This window comes from Rutidosis leptorrhynchoides, chromosome 3 (genome assembly GCF_046630445.1).
Source record: "Rutidosis leptorrhynchoides isolate AG116_Rl617_1_P2 chromosome 3, CSIRO_AGI_Rlap_v1, whole genome shotgun sequence".
NCBI lineage: Eukaryota > Viridiplantae > Streptophyta > Magnoliopsida > Asterales > Asteraceae > Rutidosis > Rutidosis leptorrhynchoides.
Window position 1 is genome coordinate 510066362 of NC_092335.1, and position 22278 is coordinate 510088639.

Sequence of the window (22278 nt, forward strand, 5' to 3'; positions counted from 1 at the left end):
AATGGGTGGAGTTGCCAGTTGTTGGCGTTGATGGGAAACCCACTACCATTAGGGCATGGGTGACCCTTTCTAACTAATCCTCTTACTTTAATGTGCAGGTCGCCTAGAATCCACGCTGCAGTACTTGGATTGTTGATAATGGGGCGTCCAGGCACATGACAGGGAAATTGTCTTTGGTTTCTAATGTGAAAACAGTGGATGGAGGACCAGTCTCTTTTGCAGGTAGTGAAGGAGGATTTATTACTGCTCAAGGTGTTATTTCTAATGAGAACGTCAGCTTTGATAAAGTTAACTATGTAGAGCAGATGTCGAACAATCTGCTTTCAGTTTCACAAGTTGCTGACAAAAAGTATAATGTTGCTTTTGATGATAAGTTTTGTTATATTTTGAGAAAAGAGTTTGTAATTCCAGAAGACATGATTCTGATGACTGCTCCAAGGAGCAAGGATCTCTATATCCTTGATTTGCGTAAGGCTCATGTTAAAGCAACTACGGGCCATCAAGCCTTCATTTCTAAGGCTACTGAACAGGAGTCGATTATCTGGCACAAGCGTATGGGTCATCTGAGTCTAAGGAATATGAATAATCTAGTCCACAATGAATTAGTTGAAGGTGTGAATGTTAAGAGTTTTCATATTCCTGAAGGTTGTCTTCCGTGTAAGCAAGGGAAACAGACTAAAAAGTCACATACTGCCAAGAAGCATCATTCAGTTAATATTCCTTTGGAGTTTTTGCATATGGATCTCTTTGGTCCAGTTAACTGTAAAACTCTCACCGGAGAGTCTTATTGCTTGGAAGTTACAGATGAATATTCCCGTTTCTCATGGGTTGTGATGTTGAAACACAAGTCAGATACTTTCGATCATATTAAAGTTTTGATTCTGAAGCTAGAAAGTTTATATAAGTCAAAGGTTAGGAAGATTCGTACTGATAATGGTACGGAATTTAAGAACAATCAGATGCTGTTGTTTTGCAATGAGAAGGGGATACAATAACAGTTCAGTCCTGCCTATACACCACAGTCAAATGGTGTTGCTGAAAGAAAGAATAGAACTTTGATTGAAACCGCAAGAACTATGCTAGCTGATTCATGTCTACCGATTGTTTTCTGGGGTGAAGCCGTGAGTACAGCATGTTATGTGATGAACAGGGTTCTAGTGGTGAAGAGACATGGAAAAACGTGTTATGAACTGTTACACAAGACAAAGCCTAACATTAAGCATTTTAAACCTTTTGGTGCTTCTTGTACTATTCTAGTACGAGACGCTGGAGGGAAATTTAATTCAAAGGTTGTCTCTGGTATCTTCTTGGGATATGGGAATCCGAACAAACTGGTGTATAATACTGAGTCAAAGTGTGTGGAAGAACGGTATGAGGTCGATATTCAGAGCAATGCTCCGCCTCGTGTGATTAAAGGGTTCGCATGGCAGTTTGAATATGATAAGTTATTTGATTCCTTCAATCTTCCACCAGATGCTACAGAGGAAGAAATTCTAACTCATATATTGTTTGATTCTCAAAACTCTACTGAGAATGTTATTACTATTCCAGCGCAAGTTCAGAATACGGTTTCTAGCTTGCAACCAAGTCCGCAGAGTGTTAGAGATAATTTTGATTCAAATGAGGACGGGGTAGTATATACAGATGAAGATAGTGATCTTGAAGATGACGAGGAAGTTAGTCAAATGCGACTGACAGAGGAACATCTTAATCCTCTATATAATCAACCACCAACTGTAACAGTGCCTGAACCGCCAACTGAAGCAGGAGGTGTACGTAGATCCAATCGTGTTATTCTGCCACCTAAACGTCGTGATGATTATTATGTGGATTCAAGAGGCATTCCTCACATTAGTATTCCTCAAGCGAAGTCTAATGAAGCTTCTACATCTGGAGTTCCGACTACATCAGAGGTTCCCGTGACAAGTGTAAGTTCAACAGTAGCAGACGATGTTCAGACAGAGAGTGTAAATGTAGTGACAGCCTTTTATTCATCACTGAATAAAACAGGAAAAATATTTGTGCATGCTCACTCATGTTATGTGTGTCAAATCGAACCTAAAGATGCTTATGAGGCACTGAAGTATGATGAGTGGGTGAGTGCAATGCAAGAGGAGCTGTTACAATTTAAACATTTAAAGGTTTGGAAGCTAGTCAATCCACCCCATGGTTGTGTGCCCTATGGTCTTCGATGGGTTTTGAAAAATAAGAAGGATGAACATGCTATTGTTATCAGAAACAAAGCTAGACTGGTGGTGAAGGGATATCAACAGATCCCTGAAATTGACTATGATGAGGTATTTGCTCCGGTAGCGAGACTGGAGGCTATTAGAATTTTCTTGGCCTTTGCATCCTTCATGGTATTTAAAGTTTTTCAGATGGATGTTAAAAGCGCATTTTTGTACGGAGAGATCAATGAAATAGTGTTTGTTGAACAACCATCCGGTTTAGAAGACCCGCATTTCCCAGAAAAGGTTTATCGACTTGAAAAGGCACTTTATGGTCTTCACCAAGCTCCGAGAGCATGGTATGCAACGTTGTCCAACTATATGCTTGAAAACGGTTTTAGGAGAGGTGTCATTGATCAAACACTTTTCATCAAGAAGAAGGGACAATATCTTATGTTAGTGCAGGTTTATGTTGATGATATTATCTTCGGGTCAACAGATCAGGGAATGGTTGATGAGTTTGAGAAGGTCATGCAGCAGAAATTCAAAATGAGTTCAATGGGAACGATAAAGTTTTTCTTAGGTCTGCAGGTAGCTCAGACGGATAAAGGCATCTTTTTGCATCAAACCAAGTATGTTGCTGATATTCTGAAGAGGTTTCAAATGGAAGCAGAAAGACCAGCTAAGACTCCGTTGTCTATGAATCATGGGATATCACCTGATTGTGAGGATGTTTCAGTGGACCAAACGTTATACAGGAAAATCATAGGTTCTCTAATCACTACAACAAAAATGTACATATAGGACACCCAAATTGGTCCTATAATGTCACTTTATAGGACCTTTTGGCCTGATAGGACCAACGGGAGGTGTGTACCAACTAAGGCGGTCGTATAAAGTATAGATGCAAAAAAGTGTCCTAAAAGGTAATAAGATTATGAAACCAATTATCGGGTCCTATAATATAATTAACGACCACACAGAAAAGTCCTTATAAGTAGATATCGAGCGACTTTTATTAGGTTGAGACATATAAAAGGGTCCTAAAAGTAAAAGAAATTACGTTAGTACCAACAAAGGGTCCTATTTAAATTTTATATTTCTTAAGGACTAACAAAAATGGTCTCATTATTATGTTAGTACCCAAATAAGAGTCCTATTATAAAAAAAAAAAAATACTATATTAGTACCAATAAAAAAAGGTCCTAATGTATAGATATTCTTGTTTAGTACCAAGAAAAAAGGTCCTAATATACACAACTGTTACTTTAGTACCATATAATATGGTCCTAATATAATGAATTTTAAGGTTAGTACCACTAACAAAAATCCTAAAATAAATATTAAATAAATATTTTAAACCTTAAAACCACAAAATAGGTCCTAATATATAATGATATGTTACTTTAGTACCATGAAAAATGGTCCTTATATAATGATATTATATCAAGTTTATTACGACGTAATTATACGGCGTCCTATCAAGTCATAGTAGTTCCGGATCGGTTTCGAATCGACATTCGGATCCGGTTCGGGTATTCGGTTCCGGTTCAGATTCGGTTCGAATTTATGTATTCGGATCCGGTTCGGATATTCGAGCTTGACTCGGATAATCGGATTCAGATCGGATAATCAGGTTCGATTCAGTTAATTAAGTCCAGTTCGGATATTCCAATCCGGTTTGGTTTTAGGATTTTAGGCAGTTTTATCGGTTTTGATTTTTATTTAATATGATTATGAACACCCAATTAATAATTTGTACTAAAAATTAAATATGAAATATAACATAATTATGTTTCAATAAATTATTCTCATAACATGAAAAATACTAAACATGAAAAAATCACAAATAATCTAACATATGAAAACTTCGAATAACATTTGACAAAGCTAAAGACAATGAAAAGCAATGAAGAACGTCTTGGATCAACATGCATCTTCATCAATCATCACGTACCACCTACAAATAAACAATTCATGTATAAGCATAAAGGGACACGTTATAAAAAATAATCTTAATTATCACATAACTTAAACGTTGAGCAACAATGGGTACTGTGGTGGTGTCAAAGTTTGAACATAAATAGTAAATGAAAATCTGGTATTAGATAGATGGCTAGACTTCTTGTGGCATTAACTATATGAAACTAGAGATTGGTGCACCTTTATGTTAGATGAGATGTTCAGAAGAAACTAAGGCTGGTGCTTGTTAACTGTCTCCTCTACTTCCTTTATGATGTTTCCTGCTACTGAATGCCGTATTAGTCTACACAATGAATATGGTAAATGCAATGTAGACGATACTTTAATTACATAATCAATACTTACGATCGATATGTATTTTCACACAAAAGTCATCAGAATTTTAAAGTCCTTCCTTTGCCGGTTCACCGCCTCGCAATTTGAAGCCATCTTAGACGCTTTCCTGCTATCAAGCTATATATCATGGCCAAAAACAAAGAACTAACACAAATTATATAACATTTCAGTTTAACTCGCATACAAAAGAGAAATCTATCAAATAAATCTCATACATCAAAGTACTATTTACCGGCCTTAAACTTGCAAAAAAAAAAAAAAGGAAAGAAGTCAAATGAACAACTATTTAGTTACCTGCAAGTGCAAAACAACATAAAACTTTTACTTTGCATTCATATTCATCTCTTATTTATCATGCATCTTTGTATCAAACCTCAATAAGCAAAAATAAAAATATGGCAAGAACATATCTCAAACCGGACCATCACAAAAGAAGAAATTCTATATACATAACGAATAACAGATATGTATAACTCTATAATAAGTCTTTGTTAAGTTAATCTACAAAAACATTTATTATCTCTCCACGTGAATCTTAGTTTGTTAGAAATGGAAAGCAGTTCAACTAAATGCATTATACGTTCTATGAACTAAAAATCATACCTCGAACATCATGAAAGACATTGACTGAGACTTCAATCTCTTTGCTCTCCGTGGTCTATACAATTAAGTTTTGCAGCAGCCGGGACAACTGTTTTTCGACACTTTGTATTAATGTTTTAAGATCATAGTAACAATGACAACAGAATCAACGCATTAGAATAAAAATCGTTTATGTAAAATTCGTAACAAACCGTTTACATGAATCTGAAACAGGCAGACTTTATCTAGTACTGATACAAAAAAGTGCACATACAGGTGTATCAACTATTAATTCCACACATCTGTCGATTCATTTTCAACCTGCGTTGCACACTTGTAACAAAATAAAAGCAGAATATTATTAGAATAAAAAAAGACATATTATGTGCATTAAATTAAAATCAGAAGATACATGACAAGTAGAGATGGCAACATAATAAGAGGCTGGGCCACACCTCCAAAACAAGTTCAAACCAAATTGACAAATTTACGGACCAGGTTGATTGGAAACACTTCTTGTGCAAAATATATAAAACGCAAATTAGTCAAAAATACGATTACAACTACCTTCATGTTTTGTAAGTTATTAAATATCTTAAATACTATGATGCTTTAAGCATTATAAATACACTCTAAACGGCTTCAACATGATTGACCGTTACAAATGGTCTAAGGCTGCTGGCCTCTTGCATACATCCCAAGAACATAATGACTACACAACAATACAATTCAAGTAACGTTTAGTTTCAGATAACAGTTGTGCAATCGTTAAAAAAATCATCAGTTAGGTACTCACCTAAAAAGGGTTTAAACAGTGTTTGAAGGTCAAACAAACCCAAACTTGATTTTAGTCCTTTTGAGAGAAAAATAGAGTAATAATTGTACATAACGAAACAATTAAACGACATGTTGGTACACATTTAATAACACATCTGCATCACATTGTTGGAACCAGGTCCCTTAATAACTCACATTTGACAACAAAATTAATTCATGTAAATAACTAAACTGTGAGAAACAAAAGGGAACGACAGAAAGAATGGAGTAAAAAAAAAAAACTCTCTGCGTTGATTTTATTGATACCAAAAAAGCAATATATATACTCCTACAAATTACAAGTAGTACGTTTGTAAATAAAAACCACCCATTTACATCACTATGAAATCAGTAACCACACGTTTATTGTCCCACTAAGCCATCAAACCCATTCAACTTGAGATACCGATTCAAATTGCCCAAAACAATTAACAAAAGTGACCTACAAAACTAATAAAATATTAAATCAAAAACTGATTAACCTAACACACATCATCAATTGACACAATGGCAGAAACGAATATAGCAATCTCAACACATACATCAACATCGATTCTCAAGGCAGAATCCAAAAAATAACAACAACAAAAAATAGAAAATTACCTCGACGACGATAACAGTAAAGTCATCGACAGTGACTACAAAAACGATGGTGATCATTTAATCTCTTTTAACCCTAACCAATTTCCAAATCTTGAATCGATTGTAATGAATGAGGAAAAAACCCTAATTTCGATGCGGAAATCCAATTCCAATGAATCAAATAAAAGAAATATAAAAAAGAATCGCAGAAAGGAGTGAGTAAGTCTACCCTAAAATCTGATGGACAAATCATCACCCAAAAAAATCGATTTCAGAAAAGCAAAACCCTAAGTATTCAAACGTAACAGAATAGCTGTGGGAAAAAATTGAAAGTGAGAGAATGTAATTTTGTTTTTATGAGCTGAAAGTTTGGTGAGGGTAATTCTGTCATTCATTAACTCTAGAGCATTGTTGTACGCCTATGATTGGTTGAAAAGATATTAAAAATAAAAATGAATTATACAAAGACAATTCAGCACAATGATAACTAGTTAATTTTGCAATGAAGGGATTTGAAAATTGAAAATTGAAAATATTCAAAATTTTTGAATGGAAACATCAAAATAGTCTAGGCGCTATTTTTCTTTCATATTTGATTTGCTTAATATTTTTTATACCATAAATATAAATATACTATTTTTAATGAAGGACACATATTGGAAGGGTTAAAATATCTGATACAAAAAATTTGAGTACACATAACTAAGGTTGAAAAAGCGTAAGACGGGGTCGAAACAGTTGGTACTGGAGCATTACAACGGTCAAGACGGAGTCGAGACGGATGTTGACAAACGTTTACTTTTTCTATATTTTAAACATAAACATTTCAAATATATAATTAAAGTCAAACATTGATTAACATCCGTCTCGGCCGTTTTTATAGGATTTTGACGGCATTTTTAATTGTGTAATCATTGGTCTCTTTACACGTTTTCATATTCATTGCTTAGGTACACTATTAAATCCGATGCGACGACCGTCTCGACCTTTTTTTGCAACACTGCACATGACGATAAAAGTTATACAATGTTTGAACGATATATTTAAGAAGACCAAAATTAATATTAATATTAATATTTAACATCTATATCTCATTACTTACCATCGCTCGCAAATGTACATTATCTAATTTATGTTCTTAAACTTACGTTTATTTCTCAGTATTTAACCATATAACCCCAAACACTAAACATAAACCTCGGGAGATAAACCATTCACACTAAACCCTAAACCATATAACCTAAACCATAACCCTAATTCTTAAACCTTACACGTTATCCCCGTGACAATAGCCTAGTAGTTAGGGCACATGCAACATAAAGTGGAGGTTATGGGTTCAATCACTGCCTCATGTCCCTTTAGAGTATAAGGTTTAGGGTATAAGGTTTAGGCTATAGGGTTTAGGCTTTTGCTTTTAAGGATATAGTTTAGGGCTAGCTTGGAGTATAGGTTTTGGATATATGGTTTAAGATTTAGGACTATGAATTTAGAGTTTAAATTAAGAGTTTTGGGTACATAACTAGTTCCAGGGATGGTGACTGGTCTTAATGTAAAATGTAATTAATATTTGTTTGTTGTGGTTTGTGAGTTCCAGTTTTCCTTTGTTGGTCTTTGTAGTCTTTTCATTTATTGATTTGTTTAGTAGTTGTGTTACATTTTTATAGTTGTGTCGTTTGTTAGTAGTTATTGTTTTAATTTTAGTTTCATTACGTTTAGTTTCATTATTACATACATACAAAACCTATACTATATATCAAACTTCCAAACCTACATACACTAAAGTATAAACAATCAAAAGAGTGGCCCAAAAAAATAAAAACAAACCCTAATGTTAAAACATGTCAGATATTGACGAAACTTTGACTGATTTTGACCGAATTTGACCAACTTTGACCATATTTTACAGACTTTGACCGAACTTTTAGTTTTGACCATCTTTTGAGTCGTTTTAAAAAAAAAAGGAACGCAGAACCCAAAAAAATGCCGCATCGGACGATGCATCAGCCAAGTCGAACGACTTTTACAACACTGGAAGGTACTATGGGAGTATATCTTGAAATTTAAGAATTCACGAGCTAAAAAAAACTTTCACGACCCAAAAATTAAGCGTCAATATTCTCCCTCATTCTCTCAAATTAGTCCAAGGGTTTAGATTTAACCTGATTTTATATTTGTCGCCCAAAATTTTGACATGTCAAACTTTTAATCATAATATTACATAAGTGAAACTTTTAAATTATATATATAAGATAAAATTTAGACATGTCAACTAATTAAAGGCTATTTTTCTAATCATCTATGCTGATATGATAGGTTAGTTACTTTTGTGAAAGATGCATGAACACTTTAAAGTATTCCTATGAAAGAGCAATAGTGCATATTTTTGGATGTCTTCAAATATGTTATGATTTATATCAATTACAATAATAGTGCATAGTTATTAATACTAAGATAATATATAATTAACATCCATCTATAATATATGAACTAACATTATTATTTTTAAATTTTAATTTGTTGGGATTCTTATAAATTACTCCTTCCGTCCCACTATGATGTTTACTATTGACTTTTCAAAGTATTTATTTGTTAAGTTTAACCGTAAATATTTTTATTTGAGTTATAAAATATCATATTAAAATTATATAAATGAAACACACTTAAATCTCAATTCATTCATATAATTTTTATCATTATATAACACAAATATAAATAATTATGGACAAAGTTAAAAAAGAATGACTTTAATACACGGGTTAAGAAAACTAGTTACAAATATACAATTTTAATACCATATCCGTCTAAAAAATAAATGTCCACACTACTATTTATATCTATCCCAAAAAAATTATTTATTTAGAAAAATAACTATGAAGTATCATTAAATTTTAAAAATTGGGGAAAAAATCCCTCCATTCAGGAAAATAAATCCCTCCAAAAATAATTGGGGAAAAAAATCCCTCCAACAATTCAACGTTTGCTAAAAAATTGATCATTTAACCCCCTAGCTTCTCTTTTACACTGCACAAAGACAAAATACACTGCAATCCCTAATTCTTATTACTCCCTATTTAATTCGATACCTGAACAATTTTGCTTGCGAATATTTATAATTTTACATCACTCCGATTCATAAGTTTTGCGATCAGTTGCGGCGGTTGTGGTTGTATACCGAGCCAGAAGTAATCGAAGCAATCAAGAATCGAACTTTATCCAGATCATCTGTAAGTATATATTTTTTTGCATCTGATTTGAATGTTTTTTTTAACTACGATTTCAATTAGGTTAGGGTTTCGGTTATATCAACGTATTCTTTTTTGAAATATTGATTTCAGGTTTGAAACAACCAAAATGGAATTAGGGCTCAAACTTAAATGAATTTCTACGAGATAAATTATACCTTTGCGACCCAGATTGTTCATGTTAAAATCTTTGATTTAATCTCATTTAATTCATTTTTGTTCTTCATATAACAAATGGGTACTAAACTTATATGATTAAACCTATTTTGCTTAGGTTAGTCTACTCATACTGATTTATAATCCAGGACCTCTAAATGAGTTATGCAGTTCGATGTACACATGATAAACTATTGCCACTAAAGGAGGCCAAAGAGATACAGACAACCTTAAACGCCATTGGTTATGGAAACATAATCTATGCTCATGGGTAAATAATACTATCTTGAGTACATGTTAAGAGTGAAAAAAAAAAAACTTTCTTGTATGCTTGTAAGTGCACAATGCTAAGAAATTATGGGGCCTGCAAAACATGGAGTAATACGTTGATGATACAGCAAAATGTGTTTAATCAAAACACGTTTTGCTGTAGCTGGTGCTGAAGTTAATCTAGAGATAGCTTTGAATGCATCACGTTTGTTTTTTATTATTATTATTATTGTTGGTGTGTGTTTTTTTTTTTTGCTATTTGAATTCGATCCTATGAAATTAATATATTTTTTTATGTTCACTAGAGACTATACCGTTAAAGTGTTTTGCACACGGATAGTGATGCAATCCATTTGAGAGAAGTGACAATATTCTGTTATCGACATAATAAACAGTAATACGTATGGTGTAGTTTAACCCGTTGATCTGAATGTAGGTGGTCATATGTAACTTGCTAGATAAACCAGACCTTTTTTAATTGTATGTTGGTTATGTATTATCCTCCATTTGTCTGATATGATGCTTTTATGATCAGGGATGAAATGATGTATATCTTACCTGACCAATACCTCATCAAGGTTGAATTTTTATGGAAACGCCTTTCCAAATGATTGGTTTCAGTAAGTGACCATTTTGAATTATTTTGGTGCTATATTCTTTGTCTATATCATCACTCTTTTCCATTTAGTATATTTGCTTACCCAGTTTGACTGATCTACTGATAATTTTTATTGCGGGACTGAAGTTTTGAACCAAACTTATTTTGGATTGTAACATATGCAGCACCGCACCCAAATCAGAGTACTTACAATATATATTTGCGAAATCATATATCTTAAAATCATTATTGCAGTGTACGTTTAATCTATACTACCTGCCAATTTGACATGCTCTTAAATTTATTATGTACCAAGTCGTATTCTAGAATTCGCGAGTAACCAATGATGTGAACTCATATATGTCCTTTAGGGAAACTTAACAGAAAGTTTGTAATTTAATTTACTTAATGCAGGTGTTCCGAGTTTATGTCAGTGGATTCGTCTACTCATGGGCCCAACAACAATTACTTTGCCAATGTATATGAACTACTAAGTTCTCTAATTTTGAATCCTATCTAGAGACATTAAAACTATAAATGTAAACTAATATTACATGACAATAATGTGCTATACCTCGACAATAATGTGCTATACCTCCTTTCGATCGTTTGCTTGTTTGTGAATTATACTTCCAGACATTTACCCTTCTAAACTGAGAACAAGCGTTTTACCAGAACACTTGTAGTACTAGACGTTCGAGTTAATTGGACGGTTGGTTGGAAAATCGAGCTAGGAGAGGTTAGAGAGGAAATGAAGGAAAAGGATCCACCTTGGTAGGGCATATGTTCTGATTGTGGTGTATGTTTTACACTTAGTATTTTCTATATGAGTTCGAATGTTTTTTTTGTTTTTGTTTATTCCGGTAAACGAGAAATTGAATGAAATGAATAAAACTTTTTCATCCAAAAAATGAAAAAACATCAATCGAGATTAATTATACTTACTTTTTATAACTCTATACTTCCATATAGATCATTTACTTGCAAAGATAAATCATTCAATTTAAAATATTTTACCTTATAATCCTGCGAATTTATAGATATTTTACTTGTAGTAGTAGTAATAATAATAATAAATTTGCCTTTTCAAAAATGTGTGGGTGCCTCTGAATATTTGACTTTAAAATAATTGTACTGATTTAGTGAGTAGATTGAATTTTGTTGGTCACGTAAATGACATGAGCTCGAAAGATTGATTATCTAAATAAGCAGTGGGTTGATTCGTGTTGTCTGTATCTGTGGATAACCTCTAACATTTAGTAGCTAAGATTGATATGACATAAATTTCAAATGCCTTAATATGTTTAGATATAATACGGCTAGGACAAATAAATGTCATATGATAGTATATTTAATATGACTTTTTTATAAGGTGTCTTATTAAATTTACTCATAATGCCACACGAAAACGTTAAATGTATTATAAAGTCTCATTTAACGATTCACAATTAAAGTGTCATATGTTAATTAAGACACCAAAAATTCTTCCATCAGATTAAAGTATCAAAGTGTCCTAAAAATTTACATTGATAGGACATAACTATCACATGTCCTATTACCTTATGATGTAATATGACTATGACAAATAAATGTCCTATGATATTTTATTTCATATGACTTTCATATATGGTGTCCTATTAAATTAGCACATAATATGACACAAAACCGTTAAATGTCTAATAAAGTCTCGTTTAATGATTCACAATTAAAGTGTCCTATGAAATTATATGATAATTAAGACCCAAAAACTCCTTCGTCATATTAAAGAATCAAAGTGTCCTAAAAATTGACAATGATATGACATAAGTATTACATGTCATATTAGCTAAATATATAATACGACTAGGACAAATAAATGTCCTATGATAGTTTATTTCATATGAATTTTATATAAAGTGTCCTATTAAATTAACACATAATCCGACACTAAATCGTTAAATGTCTTATAAAGTTCCATTTTATGATTCACAAATAAAGTGTCATATGAAATCATATGATAATTAAGACCCCAAAAACTAAAAGTGTCCTAAAAATTGACAATGATACGACATAAGTATTACATGTCATATCAGCTAAATAAATAATACGACTAGGACAAATACATGTCCTATGATAGTTTATTTCATATAACTTTTATATAAAGTGTCCTATTAAAAAAACACATAAGGTGACACTAAACAGTTAAATGTCTTATAAAGTACCATTTTATGATTCACAACTAAAGTGTCATATGAAATCATATGATAATATGTGTGATGACCCGGAAATTTCTGACCAAATTTAAACTTAATCTTTGTATGATTAATATTTTCGACGCGATAAGCAAAGTCTGTAAAACTGAATCTCAAAATTTTTGAACTACTTTCATATATTCAAATACCTTTCGGTTGTTCTCGACGATTCGCGAACAATTATATGTATATATATATATATATATATATATATATATATATATATATATATATATATATACTATAACTTGAAAACGTAACAATGTATTAATTGTTTGATACCGTACATTAAACTTATTGGTTTAAATATTTATTTGAATATATATGATAAGTTAGAATATTAATTGTATGAATAACTTGCGACGTATATTTAAAACATGTTTATATTGAAAATATATATATTTAATAATATGATAAAATGTAATATTAATTTGGTCATAAAACGTTTGATAATACTATTATATTGGTAAATAACGAGAGGATGATTTATAAAAGTAAATGACCAAAACACTCGAAAGTTTAAGATATACTTTGAGTGGTATAGTTTATGGATAATTTAAGATTATATTTTGACAAAAGTACGAGTCACGAAACGTAAAGTATTAGTTTTCTAAGTGTACGAAAATGCGTTAGAGAAATCGGAACCGGGACATAAGTCGAGTAACAACATACGCTTATCGGAACAAAAATTTCAAGTCAACTATGCTTGTGAATTTAATATAATATATAATTAATTATATAAATTAAATATATTATATTTATAATTAAAAAACATGTCGACAAGCTAGTGTACAAAAAAATGTGACCTGGATCAGCACCCCATGCGATCGCATGGGAATTGGGCATCACAGCCATGCGATCGCATGGCCCTAAAAATCTGGCCAAGTCTATAAAAGGCCACGAGTTCTGCCCGAATCCTTACACCTTCATATTTATTTCTTTCTTTCTCTCTGATATATATATTTATACTATTATTATTATTATTATTATTATTATTATTATTATTATTATTATTATTATTAAGGTTAATATTATTATTAATCTTATTATTATTATTATTAGTATTATACATAAAATACTACGACGAGGTCATGTCCAAACGATTTTAAATATGGTTTTCGAGCGGGATAAAGCTAAAGAAATTATGGGTTATAGCTATGGAGGTTATGGGTAATATTCGTGGGTAATATTCGCAAGTCAAACCTAGTGTTTATCATCTCTGTTACGTCTGCGTACTTTACTACAATATTGAATCTCAATATTGATACGTAAGCACACATATTTTATCTTTTATATATTAATAGTGTATCCCTGACTAGTGCTCGAGTATATATATTTATGCATGCTTGTATGCTAAATTTCGTCGTTAAACATTTTATGATGAATCACGAATTAAATACATATATTACTGATAAAAGGTATATGATATGCATGTTTTTGGAAAGCTGGCAAAAAATCAATAACTTTTCATTTAGATATCGAATAGTTTCGATGAACGGATTAAAAGATATGATCAACTGAATTATGATTAACGTTAATTGAAATTGCTTTCGAATCTACAATTAAGATTTAAACAACTTGTTCATAAGATTGATAAATTGGATTTTCAAATATTACTAATCGAGTAAATGAATCCTTATATAAGGCACATCTCGTTTTATTGAACTATTATCAAAATTGACTTTTTGAAAGGACTTTTGATAAACTTTTGTATGTCAATCTCGAGCATTAGAATTATGATACACTATGACCTGACCTAGCTTGATAGATATTTATTGACCAACATATGTTCTCTAGGTTGAGATCTACGATTATTTAATATTCCGAGTTTCGGTCACATTACGATGAATAACTTTATGTGCTGCTAAGGTGAGTTTCATTGCTCCCTTTTTAATTGCTTTTGCAATATATATTTTTGGGCTTAGAATACATACAATTTATTTTAAACGCAATGGATAAAAGTACATACTTAATTCTACACTGAGTTTGAACCGAAAATCCCTTAGCTTTGGTAACTAGTAGCTGCCAGTACATAGGATGTGAACTGGTGGGCGCGAATAATAGTATATGGATCCATAGGGCTTGACATCCCCGTCCGAGCTAGAGCGCTAGCCTTTTAACGGACGTGTGTTATTTGAGTTTAGGACACGTTGGTTTGCGTGTATTAAAACGAATGGGGTATTTATCATTATAACGTTAAAGCTTAGTTACCAGGGTGCTCTGTTATGTAGAATCTATTGATACACGTTTCTGGATGAAACAACTGAAATCTTATGATCCACTTTTATATACAGATTATGCAAAACACTAAAACTATGAACTCACCAACCTTTGTGTTGACACTTGTTAGCATGTTTATTCTCAGGTTCCCTAGAAGCCTTCCGCTGTTTGCTTATATGTGATACAAGCTATGTGCATGGAGTCATACATGCTTTATTCAAGACAACTTTGCATTCACAAAATCATCACCATGTATCTTATTTTGACTGCATTGTCAACGGATGTAGTATTGTAAACTATTATATACGGTGATTGTCTATACGTAGAAATCATCAGACGTCAAAAACCTTGGATTTATATATTCATATATGGTGTGCCTTTTCAAAAGAATGCAATGTTTACAAAACGTATCATATAGAGGTCAAAACCTCACTATGAAATCAATGAATGATGTATTCGTCCAAAGGGATTTGGAAGGATCGTCACAGTTGGTATCAGAGCTTGAGGTCATAGGGAACCAGAATTTGCATTAGTGTGTTTAACTGATAATTGTTAGGATGCATTAGTGAGTCTGGACTATGACCGTATCTGTTTTTACCGAGTTTTGCTTAACATTTATCATCGGAAATTACTTGCTTATCATTCCTAAGTCTAGACACGTCTTACTGCATTTACTGCATAGATAGTGTACCGAAAAAAAAATTCATATCTTAGCATATCTGTTACTGTAAACTTTTCCTGACATCTTCCGAAAATTTCTCCGTAATTTACGGGATTTTGGTATTATATATACATATGTAAATTATGTATTGAAGAGTACCAATCTAAATTCTATAATCTATCTTATATCAAAAATCAATTCCCTGATTATACAAGATGGATCACGTATCTAGTTCAAATTCCTTAAATTCCGACAGCTATTCCGATATGGATATTCACCTGAACTCCGAAGACAGTGTAACCGAAATGGATCAACCAATTAGCCATCATCTATTTTGGATGAATTGGGGATGGGTTCGTAGCTTACTTAGTCATTGGAGACAAGAAGAAGGCGATCCCTTCCATCCACCACATTGCCCTCTTGGCGAAGAACCTGAAGCACTTACCGGCGAACCTATTCGTAATACCATTTTCTCTCTCATTTCCAGAGTATCTCATCATGATTATATACTATCTCAAATTCTAGATCTTATTCATCCGCTCGTCCGAACCGACAATCACCCCGGTGTAATAGAAGAAGTCAACGAGCTTCGCGCTCGAGTAGTGGCTTTGGAGAATATGGTGCAAAGGTTACAAGCACCAGCAGCATCACCGGCATCAACAGTACCACTATCATCAACACCAACAGTACCAACATCCACATCCCATGATTCAACATCACAAGATGTTCCACGAGCATCAACGTCATACGCACCATAGATACCAAGGATTACCAACAACAATAACCGATGAAGTATTGATTCACAACTTCATTGGAGAAATATTCTACAGCGATTATGTAATATCTAAAGTTTTAAATATTATATATTCTAGTCCTAATCGAAAACCAGATGAGATTAATATTATAAATCCATGATTACATCTAAAGAAAATATATATGTAGGTATATTTTCATAAAGATTGTAATTAAAAATTCGTTTGTACAAACTGTTAATGGGAGAATATTTTAACGGGTAGGTAATACCCTAAAGATATATATAAATTCACAATTAATATGTTACTTTCTTCAATTCTGATTCAACAAATCATCAACTATACTCACTACTTTCACAACGAGATATATTCTTTCATAGAAATCAAAACAACCATACTCATTCAAATTCAATTACATATTCTGATTTTAACATATCAGAATCCAAGGCGAGATATAACCGATATCATCACTCTTAGATTTCTACATCTTTCAAAGCTGTATTTTGATTTCAAAACTATGCTAGAACATCATATGTATATTAACGATTACAATCGGTGTTCAAACCCTTCGAAATTCCTGAAGACACTTCAAATAATGAACAATCGAGATGATGATCCAACCACATGTTACCCACAGTTATGTACCTGAAAAACTCTTGAAACCAAAGTCATAGTTTAACAAGTATCCGTGTTAGACCCTTTGGCATTCATTAGCTAAAATAACTTTGCAATCCCTTTACAAAGTAGTCAGTTTTGTCACAGCTCCAGCAAGTCAACTTTGATTCTTCAATCGAAATAACCTTATTATAACCTTGATATATACGTTGCCCCTTTCGCCATCGTTACCGGAGAACCGTTTATGTTCCACCACAAATAAACTTACCAACAACTTCACTGATCTTTGACTTTCCGAAAAATCATTATATTCATCGAAACCCCATCATTTACTCATCTGCATCTTATAACAAGAATTGTCTTGCCAATTACTGGGAATCAGCAATCAGTATTTTAAAATCTCGCAGCATGTCTACTCCAACAGTTATATGTGTACATATAATATCTATCTCCTATACTTACGTACTTTTAATGAGAAGTTTCTGAAAAACACCTTAAACCGCGAAACTAGTTCTCGAAATTTTGAAAAGTACTGATGAAGCAGCAAAAACTGTAAACGACCTTAACAGTAAAAAATTTGATGATAAAGAATAGTGTGTTGGCAAAGCACAGAAAAAGAAAAGGTTTGGAACTGGAAAACGGATTGAGCAAAGTATGAAGGAAGCTGTGGATAAATTACAAGGACGAAACCTGCCTTCCAAGAATCCAAATGATTCAGTATTTGCTGAAGCCATTAACGAATACCTTGCTTCCGAATCTAAAACCTTGCGGACAATATTCTTCATCATCCTCTGATATTAGAAATTCTAAGATATCATCGTATCTTTCATTATAAATATCATCCATATTTCTGGAGATAATTCTATAATCATTCTTATCGGAAATCAATTTTCTCCTTATGATATCTGCGTTACATCATAAAAGAAACTATTTTAGTTTCTAAATTCTGAAACCTTCGAGTTTAAAATATGAATATTTTTGAAGTGGTGTTGGGAGCTGAAGCATGAGTTAGTATAATATAATGACACTTGATCAACGTGATTATATTACAGTAAGTCATGCTGAGTTTCTAAATGGAACGTGATGATTCACAGATCATAACGTCATCATGTGCTATGTCATACGACTCTTGTATTCTAGTTAATATCTAAAATATCAAGAAAATATTTCTTGATGATTCTGTCTTTTCCAGGGTATTCTAGTAATTTAACAAATCAAGATCGTGCCATTACTATTTTCTTCTTAGAACATTAACAATGTTTATTCCGAAATTCATATCTTCGAATTCTGGACCATTACAAGCAATGCTTAGTCACAAGAAGAAGAAACGAAGGGACAAAACTCCGAAATAGAAATTGGGGTATAAATTGCAGCAAATAAAAGAAAGTATTAACTGGGGATGACAATAATTATAGAAAACAGAAGCAGAAGCTTTGAAATATAAGGGAGAATATAAAGCCCGATAACAACACATAAATTACAAACCGTGTATATCAATGTTTATTGCAACATAAAGACATGGAAGAATTAAAAGCATTATAACCCCAAGAGTAAAGTAGAAGTAAGCAGATTCCTCCGGTGGTAGATGAAAAAGAAGAATGACAGATATGAAAGTTAGGAGTATATCAAGAATCAGAACTGGATGAAGCATTGTTCACAATCTTTTGAAAATAGGAAATGAGGAAGAAGATGTAAGAGTGATGAAAATAATGAAACGAAAGAGATCAATTTATAGCGAAATATCAAACATAGCAATTAAGGCAAATTACGCATTTAATTAAAAGAAAACTTAATTTCCTTAAATTCCGAAGAATCAAATCTTATTTAGATTACGAAGATTTTCTATTCCTTAAATTATGGAAATCAATCGTTAATACGTCAAGAGTTAAGACGAATCTCTATTCTTCATTTCACTCTTTTACGATAACTTCTCTCATATGTTTCGAATAATCGGATTATTTTATCCATATTATTCAACGGTGATAAAACTCTATTTATTAACATATATACACAATGAAAACATTTTTATTGTTAGTCATGACGACCTCACTCAAATTTCGGGACGAAATTTCTTTAACGGGTAGGTACTGTGATGACCCGAAAATTTCTGACCAAATTTAAACTTAATCTTTGTATGATTAATATTTTCGACGCGATAAGCAAAGTCTGTTAAACTGAATCTCAAAATTTTTGAACTACTTTCATATATTCAAATACCTTTCGGTTGTTCTCGACGATTCGAACAATTATATGTATGTATATATATATATATATATATATATATATATATATATATATATATATACATATATATACTATAACTTGAAAACGTAACAATGTATTAATTGTTTGATACCGTACATTAAACTTATTGGTTTAAATATTTATTTGAATATATATGATAAGTTGGAATATTAATTGTATGAATAACTTGCGACGTATATTTAAAACATGTTTATATTGAAAATATATATATTTAATAATATGATAAAATGTAATATTAATTTGGTTATAAAACGTTTGATAATACTATTATATTGGTAAATAACAAGAGGATGATTTATAAAAGTAAATGACCAAAACACTCGAAAGTTTAAGATATACTTTGAGTGGTATAGTTTATGGATAATTTAAGATTATATTTTGACAAAGGTACGAGTCACGAAACGTAAAGTATTAGTTTTCTAAGTGTACGAAAATGCATTAGAGAAACCAGAACTGGGACATAAGTCGAGTAATAACGTACGACTTATCGGAACAAAAATTTCAAGTCAACTATGCTTGTGAATTTAATATAATATATAATTAATTATATAAATTAAATATATTATATTTATAATTAAAAAACATGTCGACAAGCTAGTGTACAAAAAAATGTGAGCTGGATCAGCACCCCATGCGATCGCATGTGAATTGGGCATCACAACTTTGCGATCGCATGGCCCTAAAAATCTGGCCAAGTCTATAAAAGGCCACGAGTTCTGCCAGAATCCTTACACCTTCATATTTATTTCTTTCTTTCTCTCTGATATATATATTTATACTATTATTTATATTATTATTATTATTATTATTATTATTATTATTATTATTATTATTATTATTATTATTATTATTATTATTATTATTATTATTATTATTATTATTATTAATATTATTATTAAGGTTAATATTATTATTAATCTTATTATTATTATTAGTATTATACATAAAATACTACGACGAGGTCATGTCCAAACGATTTCAAAAATGGTTTTCGAGCGGGATAAAGCTAAGGAAACTATGGGTTATAGCTATGGAGGTTATGGGTAATATTCGTGGGTAATATTCGCAAGTCAAACCTAGTGTTTATCATCTCTGTTACTGATGTGCAGCGGGGTAGTATATAAAATAGTTATTATTTTACTAGAAAATACTATTAAATACGATACAATTTTACACAAGATATTTATTTATTTATAGAATGGATATACTTAAACCTTGCTACAACACTTATAGGCAGTGTACCTAATCGTACAGTAGTGTAGTTTTTAGTAAGTCCGGTTCGTTCCACAGGGAAATCTTTAAACAAAGCTCAACGCTATATTAGTTTACTTTTATAAAAATACAAATATATATATAAGTGATATTATTATTATAAAGGGGGGTTTTTACCGTTTAATGACCGGTTTGTCGATTTTAAAACTTTAGTCGCAGTTAAAACCTAATGTAAAATATAAAATAAATACAAGACTTTAAATTAAAGCGTAAAGTAAATAACGATAATGAAATTGCGAATAATAAAAATGCGATAAAATTAAATTGCGATAATTAAAAGTACGATAATTAAAAGTGCGATTAAATAAAATAACAATAAATAAAAGTGCGATAATTAGAAGTGCAATTAAATATAAAATAAAGGAAATTAAATATGAAATAAAAGAATTATGCTTATTTAAACTTCCGTAATCATGATGTTTGACGTGTTGATTTTAGTTTTATGCCCATGGGTTAATTGTCCTTTGTCCTGGATTATTCAATATGTCCGTCTGGTTTTTGTCCATAACAGTCCATCAGTCATAAATATAAATTGCAAGTGTCCTTGTCAAATTATTATTATACCCGAAGATAAATATTCCAACTAATTGGGGATTCGAATTGTAACAAGGTTTTAATACTTTGTTTAATGAATACACCAGGTTATCGACTGCGTGTAAACCAAGGTTTTACTACTTTGTTAACAATTACACCAATTACCCTTGAATGTAATTTCACCCCTGTTTTAATTATTTTAGTGGCTATTAATCCATTCCCGTGTCCGGTTAAATGAACGATTATTCGTACATATAAATACCCCGCCCATCGTGTCCGATCGAGTGTATATGGTAATTTATAGGGACGCCCAATTGTAAATCTTTATATTAACATTAACAAACTTTCATTTAGTTAAACAAATATAAAGCCCATTAATAGCCCATAGTCTAATTTCCACAAGTGTCGTTCTTTTGTCCAAACCCCAATTATGGTACAAAGCCCAATTACCCAATTTTAGTAATTAGCCCAACATCATGATTACTTCGTTTTAAATAAGCATAATAATAACTTAGCTACGAGACATTAATATAAAAAGGTTGAACATAACTTACAATGATTAAAAATAGCGTAGCGTTACACGGGCAGAATTTCGACTTACACCCTTACAACATTCGCTAACATACCCTTATTATTAGAATTATAATTAAAATTAAAATATAAATTATAAATATAAATATATATTACTTCGTATGAATGAGAAGAAAAAATGATGATGATTTTGATCAGAATTCGGGTTGATTTATAGCCAGACTTGAAATTTGGGGCTCCGCGACTCGCGGCCAAATACCCTTAAAACTCCGCGAGTCGCGGAGAGGTATTTACAGTTTACACCCTTGGAGTTTCCTGCTGCCGACGGTTTTAAATATATATATATAATATATATATAATTAATATAATTAATTATATATTATATTATATTTATATATATAGTTAACTTGTAATTTTTAGTCCGTTGCGTCGAGCGTTAAGAATTGACTCTGGTCCCGGTTCCG

At 31.7% G+C, this 22278-nt stretch overlaps 2 long non-coding RNA genes across 3 annotated transcripts; one reads left to right on the forward strand and one right to left on the reverse strand.

The window, feature by feature from the left end:
- Positions 1 to 3935: 3935 nt before the first annotated feature.
- On the reverse strand, positions 3936 to 6616 carry LOC139898271 (uncharacterized). Of its 2 annotated transcripts, XR_011776939.1 has the most exons (6): positions 6489 to 6616; positions 5289 to 5402; positions 5091 to 5178; positions 4497 to 4604; positions 4332 to 4417; positions 3936 to 4128 (listed from the first exon to the last, which is right to left on the reverse strand). It is a non-coding gene; the product is annotated as an uncharacterized lncRNA (long non-coding RNA). The 2 variants fall into 2 exon arrangements; XR_011776938.1 differs by lacking the exons at positions 5289 to 5402; positions 6489 to 6616 and having other exon boundaries at positions 5091 to 5262.
- A 2773-nt stretch (positions 6617 to 9389) lies between these two features.
- Positions 9390 to 11304, forward strand: LOC139898272 (uncharacterized). Its single transcript, XR_011776940.1, has 4 exons — positions 9390 to 9691; positions 10015 to 10136; positions 10671 to 10755; positions 11148 to 11304. It is a non-coding gene; the product is annotated as an uncharacterized lncRNA (long non-coding RNA).
- The last annotated feature ends 10974 nt before the right edge of the window (positions 11305 to 22278 follow it).